This window comes from Tamandua tetradactyla, chromosome 17 (assembly GCF_023851605.1).
Source record: "Tamandua tetradactyla isolate mTamTet1 chromosome 17, mTamTet1.pri, whole genome shotgun sequence".
NCBI lineage: Eukaryota > Metazoa > Chordata > Mammalia > Pilosa > Myrmecophagidae > Tamandua > Tamandua tetradactyla.
The window spans coordinates 9,724,323-9,740,583 of record NC_135343.1 but is presented as its reverse complement, the minus strand read 5'-3'; the positions used below and the strand labels follow the sequence as shown (position 1 = coordinate 9,740,583).

General features: G+C 40.1%; 1 pseudogene; it reads left to right on the top strand.

The window, feature by feature from the left end:
• The first annotated feature begins 577 nt into the window (after positions 1-577).
• On the top strand, positions 578-8,078 carry LOC143661090 (peroxiredoxin-like 2C pseudogene; annotated as a pseudogene).
• Positions 8,079-16,261: the final 8,183 nt, after the last annotated feature.

Genomic DNA, 16,261 nt, shown 5'->3' with positions numbered 1-16,261 from the left:
CAAAACCATTGGGGGGAAATCCACCCACAATTCTACCATCCTAACAAATGAAACATTTTCATTTTCTGTGTTTATTCTATACCTCTTTTAATGGGAGATTGACATGACTATTTAACAATTCAAATGCAAGCTATTCTTCAGCTGTGAGTGCAGATGTGGACATAGCATTTGAGAGGTTGAGCCATACAAGGGGTTTCTATCTTCTTTAAAACTCCTCTGACACTTATAAGGTAACAACTTTAAAAAATCTTAGTCTATGTACACATGTCATCTCCTGTTCTAGATTATGCACCCTCAGAGGAGAAATGAGGATCACGCTTTATTCACGGCTGCATTCCCCAAAACACCTACTGTGCACCTTGTCCATAAAGGAAGATTAATAAATATTTGTTGAAAAAAGTGAAAGGGGCCAATGAAGCTGGGCATGTGGGTGCTGGGGTCTGGGGCCAGGAGAGGAAAGCAAAGCAGCTCAGCTTCTCTCTGGCCTGGCCACTGACCATGCTGAATGGAGGTAACTGGGTGAACATGGCACAACACTACGGGTCTGCTCACTGGGCTCTGGAGTAGCTGCTTCCCTATGGCTGCCTCAGGCTCCCATCTCCACTTCCTCAGGAACCAGAGAAGAAACCCTCTGGAATCCTTGAGAGCTCCTCCTTCGCTGTGGCAGATTCCGGAGGGTTCGTGGGAGCACAGCCAGAGTAACAGCCCAGAAGAGGCATCCGAGGGAGGGCCCTGCACAGGTAAGGGAATTTGGTGGGAGACTGTGTGTGGAAAGGGAGGAAATGGGCTGTCTAACTTGGGTACCCTAGAAATCAGAACGCTTTTTTTGTGCCGTTTGTACTTTAGTGGGAAGTGTGACCCCCAGGGAGCAGATGTGAAGGACGGGGGGGGGGGGGGGGGGGAAGTAGAGCAGGGAAGGAGAGGGAGCAACACAGGGTGATTAGCAAATCACCTCAAATGTGCAATGTGTCTCTGCTACCGTTTGTGGGCAAAAAGGAGAAGCATTTATCCACTGGCTTAGTCACCCCCTGGTCCAAGACTCACTCCATGGGCTGTTAGCTCCCCTGCACATCAGCCTTGTGCATGCGTGAATGCCACGTGTGTTCCTAAGTGCCCCTCCGCAGAGATGACAGCGAGGCCCCAGTGAAGAGGCAAGAGGATGCTGGCTTAGATGAGAGGCCCTGCTTGAATGTGGTGGGGCCCGTCCCGGACTGACAGCTGCAGAAGTGGCTGCAGTCAGAGATAGGTGAGCCCAGAGGATCTGAGGTGGTGCTTCAGTGATGTCCAGTACAGGCTTCAAGGTCAAGGAAGGGAAGACCGACTTGGAGAATGATTTTTCCTCCTTCACAAATTTGCCCGGGGCTGGCAACTACCATAGCCATCTTCCCCTGGCTCCTTTCATGTATCTCTTTCCTTCTACCTCTTCTTCTTCTTGCAACTTGAGCCTTGTTGTATTTATTTTTAAATGTTTTCCAATAATAAAAGGAATTAATTGGCTTGGGCAGCTGACAGTTTAAGAGGAAATTACTGCTTCAGGTAAGTAAGCTTAGTGCAGCAGACCCAGTGTCATCAAGGTCCTTATTTCTCTTGGTCTTTTCTTTCTGCCTTCTAGAGAGTCAGCTTCATCCTAGAGCTCCCCACAACTCCATTCTGGCAGCACCTATGCTAGAGAAATGGCTTCCACTATTCCCAGACTCACATCTTTACATCACACCATATGGAGGAAAGAGAAGGATCTCTTCCCTTAGGTTCTGTGTTATTCTTATATTCTTTAGAACAAAGTTTAAATGTTTCCTAAAGGACTATATGAGAACAAACCACGTTCTGTTCAAGTGAGTGTGAGATGTTCACACCAAGGCTGGAATTTGGCGTAAACCAACCAACCCCTTCCAGGAGAGTAAATTGTATTTTGGAAATTCGGTGTTCTGGGAAAACACAAGCAACCTGTTTGCATAAAAGAGACGATGGCCAACCACTGTTATTTTCTATTAAATATGAAATGTTCAAGATTTTGTATATAAATACACTCCTAATATGAGGAATGATGAGGGAAGGGATAATCAAATGTTATTTACCCCAAGTTTTTCTCTGCTTGAATAGGATTCTTCTCCAACTCTCTACAGTCTTTACTGTACATAATAACCTTATTGATTTCATTACATTTCAATAATTGCACTGCACATTCTGAAAATTGCAGTTTAAGAAGAAAAACATTGATTGTGTGATTAAGTCATACTAGAAGAAGGGGCAGGCAGGGCAAGAGCAGTGTTTGCAAGTGAAGGAAGCTGGGCTGAGTTCCAGCTCTGCAGTGACCTGCCTATGGGTTTGGGGCTTCAGTTTCTTCAACTGAAGAAATATAATGAGGGGGTCGGACTAGGTGACGTCTAAAGTTTCCTTCAGTTCTAACAAGTAGTTTTGTGGACTGAGAAGCTGTGGTGATTCCGGTGTAATTTAAAATTTAGAGAGAAGCCTGTAAGTGGGAGGAATTGACACAGTGATTCAATCATGTGCAGGGAGCTTATTGCCTAGGATTTAAAAAATTATTCCTAAAAGATGTGATGAAAAAAGAATTTGCATAAACTTACCTCTGCTCCTACTGCTTTTAAAAAGCAGTCTATAATTTGCTTGTGAATGGATTCTTTGTGACCTCTGCCACAGGCAAATGCTCCTAGGTTCTTTAGGTTCGAGTTTCAAGGAGCAGGGAACGAGATGATGAGGATAGAATGTGGTTAGAAGACCAAACAGAACACAGATTTGAAGTAGCAGTTTTTGAAACAGTCGTTTTGATGTGGCCAGGCCAAAATAATTCTGTATAAATACACAAATACTATTTTTAAAAAGTACCAAGTAGGGCGGGCCATGGTGGCTCAGCAGGCAAGAATGCTTGCCTGCCATGCCAGAGGACCTGGGTTCGATTCCCGGTGCCTGCCCATGTTAAAAAAAAAAAAAAAAGGTACTAAGTAAAGTATACAATAGATATTCCTCACCTTAGTCCATTCCCTACTCCCATTATTACAAAAATACTAGTTAAAAAATTTAATAATGCTCTCTTGGAGCTGAAAATAATGGATCCTTTTTGGTATTTATATATAATTCCCACCCCAACCATAGGGTCTAGAATACACCAGATCAAGGCTAACATAATCAGGAAGTCTACAGAAAGTAGAGGTGTCAATCCTCTGGTCTGTGACAGTGTTTTCTCATCCTATTTTTAAAAACCTCTCTCTTTTCTAATGAAATACAAGAATTCGACCCAGCTCCTGCAGCAAATCAATTCCCTACCATTCAAGAACTTTTGTTGCGCTTTACTTTCTGTAGTTACAATATATGAAAAATGTCCATCTGGTCAATCAAGAGTCTCTAGTCTTGGCTTTTGAGAAGTCTCTTGGACGACTCAGTCTGTCATGAGGGTAAATGCCCAGTGACCTCCTCAGGCTGGTGGCTTAGTAATAATTTGTACAATTCTGAAACAGTAGGGGAAAGGGGCCACAGATCCAGGTGGTGTCAGGGTCCTTGCTGGTCTCTGCTATGGAAGGACTTGTTGTTAGGTTGGGGGAAAGGGGAAGGGCACTGCAACTGGAGCTGCAGAGCCTTTGTCACCCCTCCCAACCTGACTTCCGGAACTAATGAACCGCCCCTTCTGGACGTCAACTGACCTCCATCCTTAAACGCTGCCCATGTGCGTACTCACCTCCCTCCATCTTGGGTTCGGTGAGTTCTGCCCGGGAGCGCAGAAATAAACACCCCCACTTTAAATTTCCTGGTCTACCTTTCTTCTTTCTCACCCTTTCGCCTCCTAAACCTTTCACTTGTTTAGTCTTATCCTTAAGTGTTGGCCATGGGGCAACTGTTCCTTCCCCTCTGGCCATTTGGTATTACCGTGCTACCACCGATGGAGTTGATGGTTTTGTCCATTTGCCTTTCGACATGGAGGCCTCTATTTCATTGTCTCACTATTCAGTGGGATGTGGGTAGATTTTTAAAAACTGGCTCTCTGGGGAAAAAAAATGAAAGTTCTCGTTTGTAGCATTTGCTAACGTCCTTGGTATATAAAAACTCCCACCGAGATCATTTTCAAGCTACCGATATACTCAGCCAGCTCACAAAATTCCTGAAGTTGTAGCAACTGATTCCTGGGAGTGGTGGGAGCTGGCCCCAGCACACGTGCCTCTATGGGTTGTCCAGTCCTCCCAGCACCTCTGCAGCCACTCACCTTGCAGGTGGGAACTTCTGCTGCTTCCACAGACAGGACTGCTGCTCTAAGAGAAAACTGACCTCTTAGCCTCTTGTATTGAACCATATGGTGGAGTCCACATTCCTCCTCCCTCATAATACCCTTTTGCTAGCTGTAAAAATGTGAAAATACTATCATATAAATGGGAATAGGACACAATTCTGTTTTTTGTGGTGAAGTCCCTCATATGCCTGGCATATTACGGTTTTCTTCTGAGTAAGAGATAGGAGGTGGAAAAGGGAGGCAAGGGGAAAAGGGGAAGTTAGGGGATTTATTCATTCAATTATTTATTCATTCATTCAGTGTGTATTGAGCCCTGCTATATTCTAATCACTGATATAGATGCTGGTGATAGAAGCAAAACAAAGACCCCTGCAGGTGGAGCTTGAATTCTAATAGGATAGGGCTGAATAAGGTTTATCGTAGGGTATGCTGAGCATGAGTATGAGAGCTGTTGACTCACGGTGACAAGTTCACATTTGAGCCTACAATATGTTACATTGTTACATGTAGCTACATTTGGAACATATACCATGGAAATTAATTGCATGTGTTCACCTAAAATAGTTCTTATAGCATGCAAAATAATTGTGCAGGTGCTCTTCTCGATGTCGTTGGTGAGCCAACATTCCCCATTTACAAGAAGGTGTGCAGAAACTTAAAACTTAACTTAGAGAGGAGAAATAAGGTTTAAAATGTTATAAAAATGTATTGTCTTAGCCCCACATGTTTGTGATACCATGGATTCCTCTTGGATTTTGTTATATAATTACAGAAAACACAGTTAAATGATGTCAGCTATAGAAAAGCTAAAGTCTTCAAAATCTAGAAAGTAAAGACTCCAAAATCTCCACCTTTAGGTTCAAGACAGTTTTTAGGGCCTTTCTTCTGATGCATTATCACTTGAAAACATGATCTTGTTTGATGTTAGACAACTTAAGCTCCATGAAAATGTATGTTCCAGAGAAGCACGTTTGGATTTGATGACTGTCATGGGCCTTGTGATTGAGTTACCTATGTCATTAACATTTCCTCCTTCTTCCTTGTTGGGATAACCCCGATTTCGTTAGAGCAGCAGTGGCTCAGCCTGGGCTAGATGTGAACTTTCCCAGCCAAGTGCTGAGTGAGTCCTGTTACATGATTCTGGCCAATGAGATGCTAAAACAGGGACAGATAGAGTTGGCCCATCTTTGGCCCCTTCCTTCCCTCTCCTGCCTTGGACAGGATTGAAGCCTGAAACTGCAGCAGCCATCTCGGACCATGAGGGAAGGACAGAACATCACAGAGGTGTCCTGACATAAATGAGATATTGAACCACCTGCTGCTTCTAACTCCATTTCCTTGTTATGTGAGGAAAACAAACTGCTCTCTGTTTAAGTCAAAATACCAATAAGAGTATTTTGCTCTTACGGTATCTGGTTTTCTGTTTCTTGCAGCCAAATTTAATCCTAACTGATGTAAGACTTTGTGGACACAATGGTGCTAACTCCACTGCTCAATTTTATAAGAAGTGATTGTACTTGGACTTTCCAGAGTCAAGAGCTCTCTGGCTTTCTATTCCTATACTCCATTTTTCTCTGTTTGTTTTGAGATCTGTCTTTCATGTTACAGGTTTTTCTCAAATGTCTGGGATTTGAGAAAATCCATCAATGACCATTAATTTTTTAAGAGTGACTCATAAAAATGCTCTTTGGAGGCTCTGGGTGCATTGGCAAAGTTTGTCACCTGAAGGGCTCTGCTGTAGGGTGATTGCGGAACCCTCAAACATTAGCGTTTGGAGGCCTTTTCTCTGGGACTGACCGGTTCCTCCAGAGGAGAATCTCTAACTGATGGAATGGGGGCAGGATAAACATGTGCTTGGTTACAGGCACTCTGGGAGCAGGAAGGGAATGTAACTGAGGGTGCGATAGTTCAGCATATAGACATATATAATTCTCCAATCTTCTGCTCTATGATTTATCCTTGCCCTACATATGGCTTGGATTGAAGTTCAGGGTCTCTTGGGTTAATTTCTTTAGAGTAGGAATCTTTATTTTCCTGTAGGGTGGTAAGTGGAGAAGGGAATATTTGTCTGTCTGCTTGAAGTGGGAGGTGGGACCTGTGTACGGAAGTCTTTCCATACTTTTTGTGGTCCTGGCTGCCTCCAAGGACTGAGACTTCCTAGCCCATTACTCAATGGAATCCCCCTTGAGATCTTAGATTTCAATTTTCTTTGCTCTGTTAAGTCCCGTGACACTTCTCTATTCACTTTCCATTTCTGTAAGTTTGTGGAATACTCTTTGTTCCTGTTTCTTCTCCTATTTTTCCTCAGGGATCACCACCTATTACTGTATATTCCTTTACTGTTATTTTAATGGTATTTTGGAGAGTAAAGAGATACAAGTGATTATGGTCACTCTACCATATTTTCTGCCCTTTTTCTAGTTGACCTGATTTTCCAGAACATTTGACTATAGGATTGAAAACCCCTAAGAAGAAGTACGTGGTTCAGCAGATTGTGGCAGGAGCGTTCATCACTTATCGAAAGAAGCCCTACTCAACCAGGCTTAAGCAAAAGAAAAACTTGTTGGCTCATGAAAGTGGGGTGGTCAGTGCATTGAATGGGCAATTGTTATCTAAAGGAGAATTCAGAGAGGGAATTTATTATGTAGGAGGAAGAAAAGATATCTCAGTTGGTTAGTAGAGATAAGTTAAATTAGTAAATTCACGGTAAAGTGAGCATGTCAGCCAGAAGTTTTGGAAAAGGGGACAAAACAAGGTGAGAAATGGGCAGGAACCAAAAGGCCCATTTCTTTTGTGACCAAAAAAGCAAGGGGAGCCAAGAACACAAGAAGAACTTAACCTGATATAGTTCAAGTTTCATTTGAGTTGTAGTGCTCTGCTTTGCCTTCCAGTAGCTTTAGCAATGAAATAACCTCTTTATGGTGGCATAACAATGGAAAAGTTCATTTGTAAATGAACTAACAATGAGCGACAAAGCCGCAGGTGGTCTGGCTATGTAAACTTTGGAGGACTGTCTGGAGAGGACTAGGCGTGACTTATGCCCCAGATAAAAGGGTAAGATCACGAGGAAAAGAATTTGTTATAGAAAAAGGATTTGTTATTAAAAAGCATAAGAATTCCGGGTGCGCCTGGCGGCCGCGGTGCCCAACCTACCCGCGCTGGACGCCTCGGGGAAGCGGGTGCTTCGCGCGCGCTGCTCCGGGAGCGCCGGCGGGTCGTGGTCTTCGCGCGGCATTTCCTGAGTTATGTCTGCAAGGAATACGTAGAAAAGCTGCCAAATGTCGCCTTTCTAGTGGCTGGACGGTCGTTCTACCATCACATTGAGCATTTCTGCAAACTCACTGGATATTCTCATGAAATCCATGTTGATCCTGAGAGAGAAATGTATGACAGATTGGGAATGAAAAGAGGTGAAGAAATTGCCCCCTCAGGACAGAGCCCCCACCTGCAGTCACACATGCCCTCTGGAAGCATGCAGAGCCTGCAGCGGCCGGGGACTGCCCCTCTTCCTGATTTTCCAGGAGACCCGGCTCAGCAAGGTGGCACCCTCACCTTAGGTCCAGTTAGTAACATTCATTTCATACAGCGCGATAGGAATAGATTGGCTCACAAACCCATCCATTCGGTTCTACGGCTTGTTGGATCTGAGCACGTGAACTTTACAAGGAGATCTTCTGTTATCCGTGTGTTACTCAGTACAGAAGTTCTCGCTTTCAGTCGGATCCTGGGGAATAGCACCTTAAGTATTTGGGATGTAGTATCCTTATATCACTTGCTGATCAGTCTTCCAAGAGTTAGGAAAACATGTAAAGAGAATGTGATGATTGGATTGCACTTGTGAGGCTGTAAAGCTATAAAATTAAAAATACCATTTATATAGCTATATAAAGCTAGAAAATTTTAAATACCATTTTTTTACATTATGGTATATCCATTCAGTGAGAAATATTTCCTTCGCCATTAAAATCATAAATTTTTATGAAGACTATTAAGGTGAGGCAAAGCAATTCAAGAGAGTTTTTTCAGTGAGAAAGCAGGCTATTAAATTGCATACGCAATATAATCCTATTTTATGTGCATATGTTTTTATTTTTGTATGCTGGGGGGAACAAGAAATAAACATATCTGAATATTACCAATGAGGTGTCTCTATATAGAAGAATTACAGGCTTTTATTTTCTTCTCCATATATGTCTGTATTTTCCAACTGCTTTATTATGAGCATAATTAATTTTTTAGGCCAGGAAAAGGCCATTAAAATTATATGAGGGACATATTCCTATATAATAAGCTCCACAGTGTTGCAAATTAAATAGGCTGCAGTCCATGTTTTTTCTTTTTTGAAGGTGCAAACTAGATTTTTATTAATCTGAGAAAAACACTTCACTCAATGTATATATATTTTTAAAATTTATTAATTAAAAAATTAAGAACAAACAAACAAAAACATTAACATATCATTCCGATCTACATATATAATCAGTAATTCTCAATATCATCACATAGTTGCATATTCATCATTTCTTAGAACATTTGCATCAATTCAGAAAAAGAAATAAGAAGACAACAGAAGAAGAAATAAAATGATAACAGAGAAAAAAAAACTATTATACACACCATGCCCCTTACCCCTCGCTTTCATTTATCACTAGCATTTCAAAGTAAATTTATTTTAACATTTGTTCCCCCTATTATTTATTTTTATTCCATATGTTCTACTCATCTGTTGACATGGTAGATAAAAGGAGCATCAGACACAAGGTTTTCACAATCACACTGTCACATTGTGAAAGCTACATCATTATTCAATCATCATCAAGAAACATGGCTACTGGAACACAGCTCTACATTTTCAGGCAATTCCCTCCAGCCTCTCCATTACATCTTGACTAACAAGGTGATATCTATTTAATGCGTAAGAATAACCCCCAGGATAACCTCTCAACTCTGGAGTCTCTCAGCCATTGACACTTTGTCTCATTTCACTCTTCCCCATTTTGGTCGAGAAGGTTTTCTCAGTCCCTTGATGCTGAATCTCAGCTCATTCCAGGATTTTTGTCCCACATTGCCAGGAAGGTACACACCCCTGGGAGTCATGTCCCACGCAGAGAGCGGGAGGATGGTGAGTTTGCTTGTTGTGTTGGCTGGAGAGAGAGAGGCCACATCTGAGCAACGAAAGAGGCTCTCTTGGGGGTGACTCTCAGGCCTAAATTTTAAGTAGACTTGACCTAACTTTTGTGGGGTTAAGTTTCATATGAACAAACCCCAAGACTGGGGGTTCAGCCTATAGCTTTGGTTGTCCACACTGCTTGTGAGAATATCAAGAATTCTACTTGGGGAAGTTGAATTTCTCCCCATTCTCACCATTCCCTGGAGGAGACTTACAAATAATTTTCCACTCACTGATCAAATCACTCTGGGATTCACTGGGGCATCACTCTGGACAAACCAACAAAATCTCATGTCCTACCCAAGATTCCAAGTACTTATGGTGTTCAATCAAGCTATCTACATAAGTTATATTAGGAAATGCACTAGTCAAAATATAAATTTTGTTCCAAATAAATATTTTTTGCTTTAGTCTCACACATAAGGTGAAATTTTAAAATATTGATTACCATTTATTTTCAGCACCCTGCAATAATGACTTTCCTTTGTTCTTCCTCATGCACAAACATTTAAGTCCATGTTTTCATCCTGATTGTTTTACTAGGAGAAAACGTGGCAAATGGAATACTTTTCAAATAGCCCATGTTCAAAACATCTTGTCACCCCACACCCACTATCAATTTCTCTAGAATTCCTTTTTTGTGTGTGAAAGGGTAAAATATTTGCTTTAGGTATTTAAGATATATATTTAAAATATGATCAGTATGTTTTTTTAAAGGAAATTTGAAAAAATTGTTTGGAAACCCTTTTTAACTTGATTGTACACTGTGGTTTGGTTGTACATTGCTAGACAACTGCATGTCACCTCCAGATTGCTTTTATTTAGTGGATTATTGTCATCATTTATTTTACTAGAATCTTAATATGTTTTAATGTTGGATGTGTCCCAGAAATTCTGGTGAAAAGTACAGCAAAATGAAAATCTTGTTAATTATTAACAAGTATAGTACTGCTTTGAACTTACAGTACTTTCATATATAGCTTATGAATTCACACAGGAAAATATATATGTAACGTCTCTGAATATCTGAATGCTGTTTTCATGTATATCTACATGAACAATTATGCTTTTAATCAATAAAAGTGTAATTTCTCATAAGAAAAAAAAGCGTAAGAGTTTCTAGGTGCTTCCAACCTGTTGCCTCTCCCACTGACTTTGGTCAAAGTTAATAAGAGTAATAAATCACATTCTAGCATGTTTCTTACTTTTCCCCCAGTTGTTATATTGTCACCACTGCCTGCAAGGAAACTCCAAGAATCCAGGACTTGGAAATGGTGGTATCTCTTATACCTGGTGTGCTGGTTAAATTGATCTGGGATTGAACGATTCAGCCTCTTGCCTATTGCTTCAGACTCGATGGTAGGAGAAGAAAAGGGTATCAACATGGCTTCAGATATAACTGGCTTTAGTTGCTCAAATGATGTCTTCAAGAATGTGTCCCTGTCTCCCAGTTCTACTTATCTTTTGCAATTTCATTCTGAACTTCCCCAGTCCTTGACTCACATGTTCCCAGCTTAGCAGACCCAGCAAAAACAGCAGGCCTTCCCAATAACGAGAAACTCCTGAGGGTGATTCCATAAGGTTTTGCTAAGTCATATATACATTTCTGAAACAAGCGATGGGACCAGAGAAGTAGGGAATTCTGGTTGGCCTGGCTTTGCCACTTGCCCACCCCTGTGGCGATGGCCATGTGGCTGTGAGAGTCCAGCTCCAATCAAGACATGTAGGTTGTGTTCCTCACAGGAGAGAAAGGAGAGGAACCACAATGTTAAAAATGACAGTGGTCCATTACAAGTTTATTTGCCAATGATGGTTTAGATTAGCATTTTGCTCCTATTGCACGCTGGCCAACATGGGTCCTAACTGGAGTTACGCCTTTTGGTATAAAATATTATATACGTTTAGAATCCATATGGAACTGGTTTGTTCTATGTCATTTTAAGTCTTAATATTTTTTTATTGGGGAGTGATGATCATAGTATTTGCAGAAATGATGTTATTACATCTTCCTCTTCTTCTTCATTTTAATTCTTATTGTGGTGGCACATATACAACATAAAATTTCCCAATTTTACTACTTCCAAATATGTAATACAGTGGTACTTAATTATATTCACAATGATATGCTACCATCAACACCGTCCATTACCAAAACTTCTTCATCACCCCAGACAAAAACTCTGCACCCAATAAGCTATAACTTTCCATTCTCCTTACCCCATACCCAGTCCAGTAACCTGTAATCTATTTTCTGTCTCTATGAATTTGCATATTCTAGCAATTTCATGTGAGTGAGATCATACAATATCTATCCTTTTGTGTCTGAATTATTTTACTCAGCATGATGTCTTCAAGATTCATCCATAAAACTTCATTCTTAACTGGATGTCAATAGCCAAAAGTTCAATGAAAGAGGACTCCTATCTTACACCCTACACAAAAATTCACTCAAAGTGGATCAAATACCTAAATATAAGAACTAGCAACATAAAGCCTCTAGAAGAAAATGTAGGGAAACATCTTCAACACATAGTAATAGGAGGCAGCTTCCTCAACTTTACACCCAAAGTAAAGCAACAAAAGAAAAAATAGATAAATGGGAACTCCTCAAAATCAAATGCTTCTGCACCTCAAAAGACTGTCAAAAAGGTGAAGAGGCAGTCAACTCAGTGGGAGAAAATACTTGGAAATCTCATATCGGACAAGGGTTTGATTTCCTGTATTTACAAAGAAATCATACACCTCACGATGAAAGAATAAACAACCCAATTATAAAATGGGCTAAAGATATGAATAGGCATTTTTCTGAAAAGCAAATAAAGAGGCTCAAAAGCACATGAAGAGATGCTCATTTTCACTGGCTATAAGGGAAATGCAGATCAAGACTACAATGAGATACCACCTCACACCCATAAGAATGGCTGCTATTAAACAAACTGGAAACTATAAATGTTGGAGAGGATGTGGAGAAACTGGGGCACTTATGCACTGCTGGTGGGAATGTATAATGATGCAGCCACTACAGAAGACTGCTTGATGGCTTCTTAAGAAACTAAATATTGAGTTGCCCTATGACCCAGCAATAGCACTACTTGGTGTATACCCAGAAGAGCTGAAAGCAGTGACGCAAACAGACATTTGCACACTGATGTTTTCTGCATGCAAGTCCTTTATGTTTTTGGTTAGATCTATTCCTAGAGAGTTGATTCTTTTAGTAATTGTTGCAAATGGAATTTTCTTTGTTTTCTTTTAACATTGTTCATTGCTGGTGTACAGAAACACCACTGATTTCTGTGTGATTTTGTAAACTGCCATTTGGCTGAATTCGTTTATCAGCTCTAATACCTTTCTTGTAGATTCTTTAGGATAGTCTATATAAATCATGTCATCTGCAAATGGGTGAAGTTTTATGTCTTCCTCCTGAGTTTGGATGCCTTTTATTTCTTTTTCTTATCAGATTGTTCTGGCTAGAACTTCCGGTACAATAGTGAATAACAGTGATCAAACACAGGCAAAGAACGAAACCCTATTTCATTCCTAATCTTAGAGGAAAAGGTTACAGTCTTTCACCATTGAGTATGATGCTAACTGCGGTTTTTTTCATACAGCCCCTTTATCATCTTGAGAAGTTTCCTTCTATTTCTAGTTTTAATCAAGAAAGGGGGTTGTATTTTGTCAAATGACTTTTTTTTTTCCATCAATTGAGATGATCTTTTTTTTTTCCCCTTTCATTCTAATTTTGTGGTATATTATATTGATTGATTCTCCTATGTTGAAACACTTTTGCATTCCTGGGATAAATCCCATTTCATTGCGATTCTTTCAATGTGCTGTTAGATTCGGTCTGTGAGTATTTTTTTATTTTTGAGGATTCTTTTGCATATATATAAGAGATATTGGTCTGTAATATCCTTTTCTTGTGATTTTGTTATCTAGCTTTGGTATTATTTTGTCCTCATAAATTAGTTAGGTAGCGTTCCCTCCTTTTCAGTTTTTCAGAAAGTTTGAGCAGGATTGATGTTAAGTCTTCTTGCAGTGCTTATCAAAATTCAACAGTGAAACCATCTGGTGCTGGATTTTTCTTAATTGGGAGCTTTGGATGACTGAGTCAATCTCTTTACTTGTTATTGGTCTATTGAGATCTTCTATTTCTTCTTGAGTTAGTATAGGTAGTTTGTGTGTTTTAGGAACTTGTCTATTTCATCTAGGTTATATAATTTGTTGGCATATATTTATTCACAGTGTCTTCTTATAGTCATTTTTATTTCTGTAGAGTCGCTAGTACTGTCCCTCCTTTCACTTCTGAATTTACTTACTTGCATCCTTTCTCTTTTTTTCTTTGTCAGTCTAGCAAAAACGTGAACCAACTTTTTGTGTTGTTGATCCCCTCTGTTGTTTGTTTTCTATTTCATCTGTATCTGCACTTATCTTTATTATTTCCTTCCTTCTGCTTACTATGATTTAGTATGCGTTTCTTTTCAAGTTCCACCAGTTTGAGATTAGGTAACTGATTTGAGACCTTTCTTCTTTTCTTTTTTTTTTAACCAAACATCTTTTATTTGAATACCAAGCAACATTCTATTAGTATACAGGGTATACTGAGATGGAATGTTCCAAAGAAAAAAAAATAACACTGGCAGCAAAACAGTTAAAATGGGAAAAAAATCTAATTTCTGGTCATTTCTAATACAATACAAATGACAAATTGATATAATAAATTAGCACTCTGTGATGTCCACTGAAGACATTCCATTATCTGGTAAACTTTAGTTTAAACTTACTTGATGTATTAGTATTTAGAATTGTCAAAGATACCACATATATAAAAACAGATCACAAATGAAAGGCAGCGTATTATGATTCATTAAACACCTTTAATGATAACCGTGCTTGGCAATTAGGAAAAAGTTGAAGTTTTTGTTAAAAAAAAAACCACTTCAAACTAATGTTCATATTAGAAGTGATGCTATTACTTTTGTTTCTAACATAAAATAAAACAACTGACATTCCATATTGAAAGTTATCTTTTAAATATAGGGTAGGTTCTGCCTCTACAGTGGAATGACATGAATTTAGTTCTTAGTTCCTCTGGATTCTCAAAGAAGCAATAAAACAAGTCTCAGACTCATCATGAGGCTTGAACCTGTAACCGGTCCAGCTGGCATTATTTTCTTGGACCTCTTAAACTCTCACCCATGACAGTGGCCAGAAAGAAAGCTACAGTGACAGTTTTATATCTCATTTGTTATTGGTGACACGTTAAGCTCCACAGCCAGTCAGAAGTTCAACAAAAAGACCAGCAAACAAAGATGGTATACCACCTCAGTGCTCCCAAATGTCACATGGGCTGCACAACCCAAAACAAGCAAGTCCGCTGGCAAGGTTGCAGGATTTGTGAGGAAGGGTCTGCGGTGAGGGAGTCGGAGGCACAGGAGCGGATGTTGGCACAAAAAGGCAGCAACACTGCAAGTCCAGATTTCCTTCTGTTATTGATTTCTAGCTTCATTTCCTTGTGGTCATAGAGGATGCTTATGCTTTGTCTGATTTCTATCTTTCAACAGTTACTGAGACCTGTTTTGTGACCTAACACATGACCAAACAGATGGTCTATCCATGTGCCCTTGAGAAGAATAGAGCCTAATGTTATAGGCTTCGTAAATACGGTTTTATAATCTGATAGTTGTGAACACGGAGACCATGGCAATGGCTAACAGTGGAAAAACAATTTTGGACTAGGGGATGCATAACAGGGAAAAACCCCTATTGGCTTGGCAACGTCCAGCCCACTCTAACCTAACCTTTCATCTCAGTGACCTTCATTATCAAAAGGTTTGAACCCAGTTTACTGAAAAACAATAAATGGGTACTGTGTACATATATTATTCCTAGACAATGGTCCCCCCTTGAAAAAAGAGCATTTTATTTTACTTACAATCACATTTTATTCATAGCCAACTTTACCAAAATATTTATTTAATTGAGAAATACCTATGAAATATAAAACTGGGAACTAGTGTTTTCTTTATTTTGTTTTGTTTTTGTGTGTATGTGTGTTTGGTAAATCAGATATAGTCAGAATGTTGCCAAACCTTGTCAGAGTGTGGGAAACAAAACAGTCACATTAACGATAAAAGACTACGAAAAAGATCTCAAGAACTTCCCCTCAGAAAACCTTCACCAATTATTTTGGGAGGTGTGAGGGGGTTTCTTAATGGGGCTCTTGGTAACAAGTCTGCTTATGTTGCTGTGGGGGTGCCGTCTCCTGGCGGAAGGCCCTGTTCAAATCCGGTGTAGGGAGACTTTGCCCAGTTGCTGGGGCCATCCCTGTAAGTTCTGCTTTTTCTGTTGCCCCATCCTACATAACACCTGCCGCATTTGCTTTACTGCTCCCATCCATGTGGAAATGAAGACAATTCCCCCAGCCCCTTCTGTCCTTTATTAGTTGGCTCTGAAAATAATGTTAAGTGTGCTGAGTTTGACAAAGTCTCATGGGAAAGTTCTTCAGTTTCTGATACACTTCGTTTCACAGGGACTGGAGGCCATAGGGCTAGGTGGGTTGGTGTGGGATGGAGGTTGGAGGAGTGAGAGGCCGTATCATCCGTGCCACTCTTTCCACATACCTGGTCACAGCCTTCTCCCTTTTCCTCTCTTTCTCAGCCTTCAAATCTCCCAAGCCTCTAGCATAATTTCTCTTTAAGTCAAGAATCACACTCTTGGTTTTGTGTAGGGATTCAAAAATATACCCACACCAGGAGCAAGTATATGTCAGCTGTCCACACCCCTCTCCACCAAGGCTTAGGTTCCACTGGATCACCTACTTCCCACATCAATTGCCTTTCAGAAAAATGTCACTG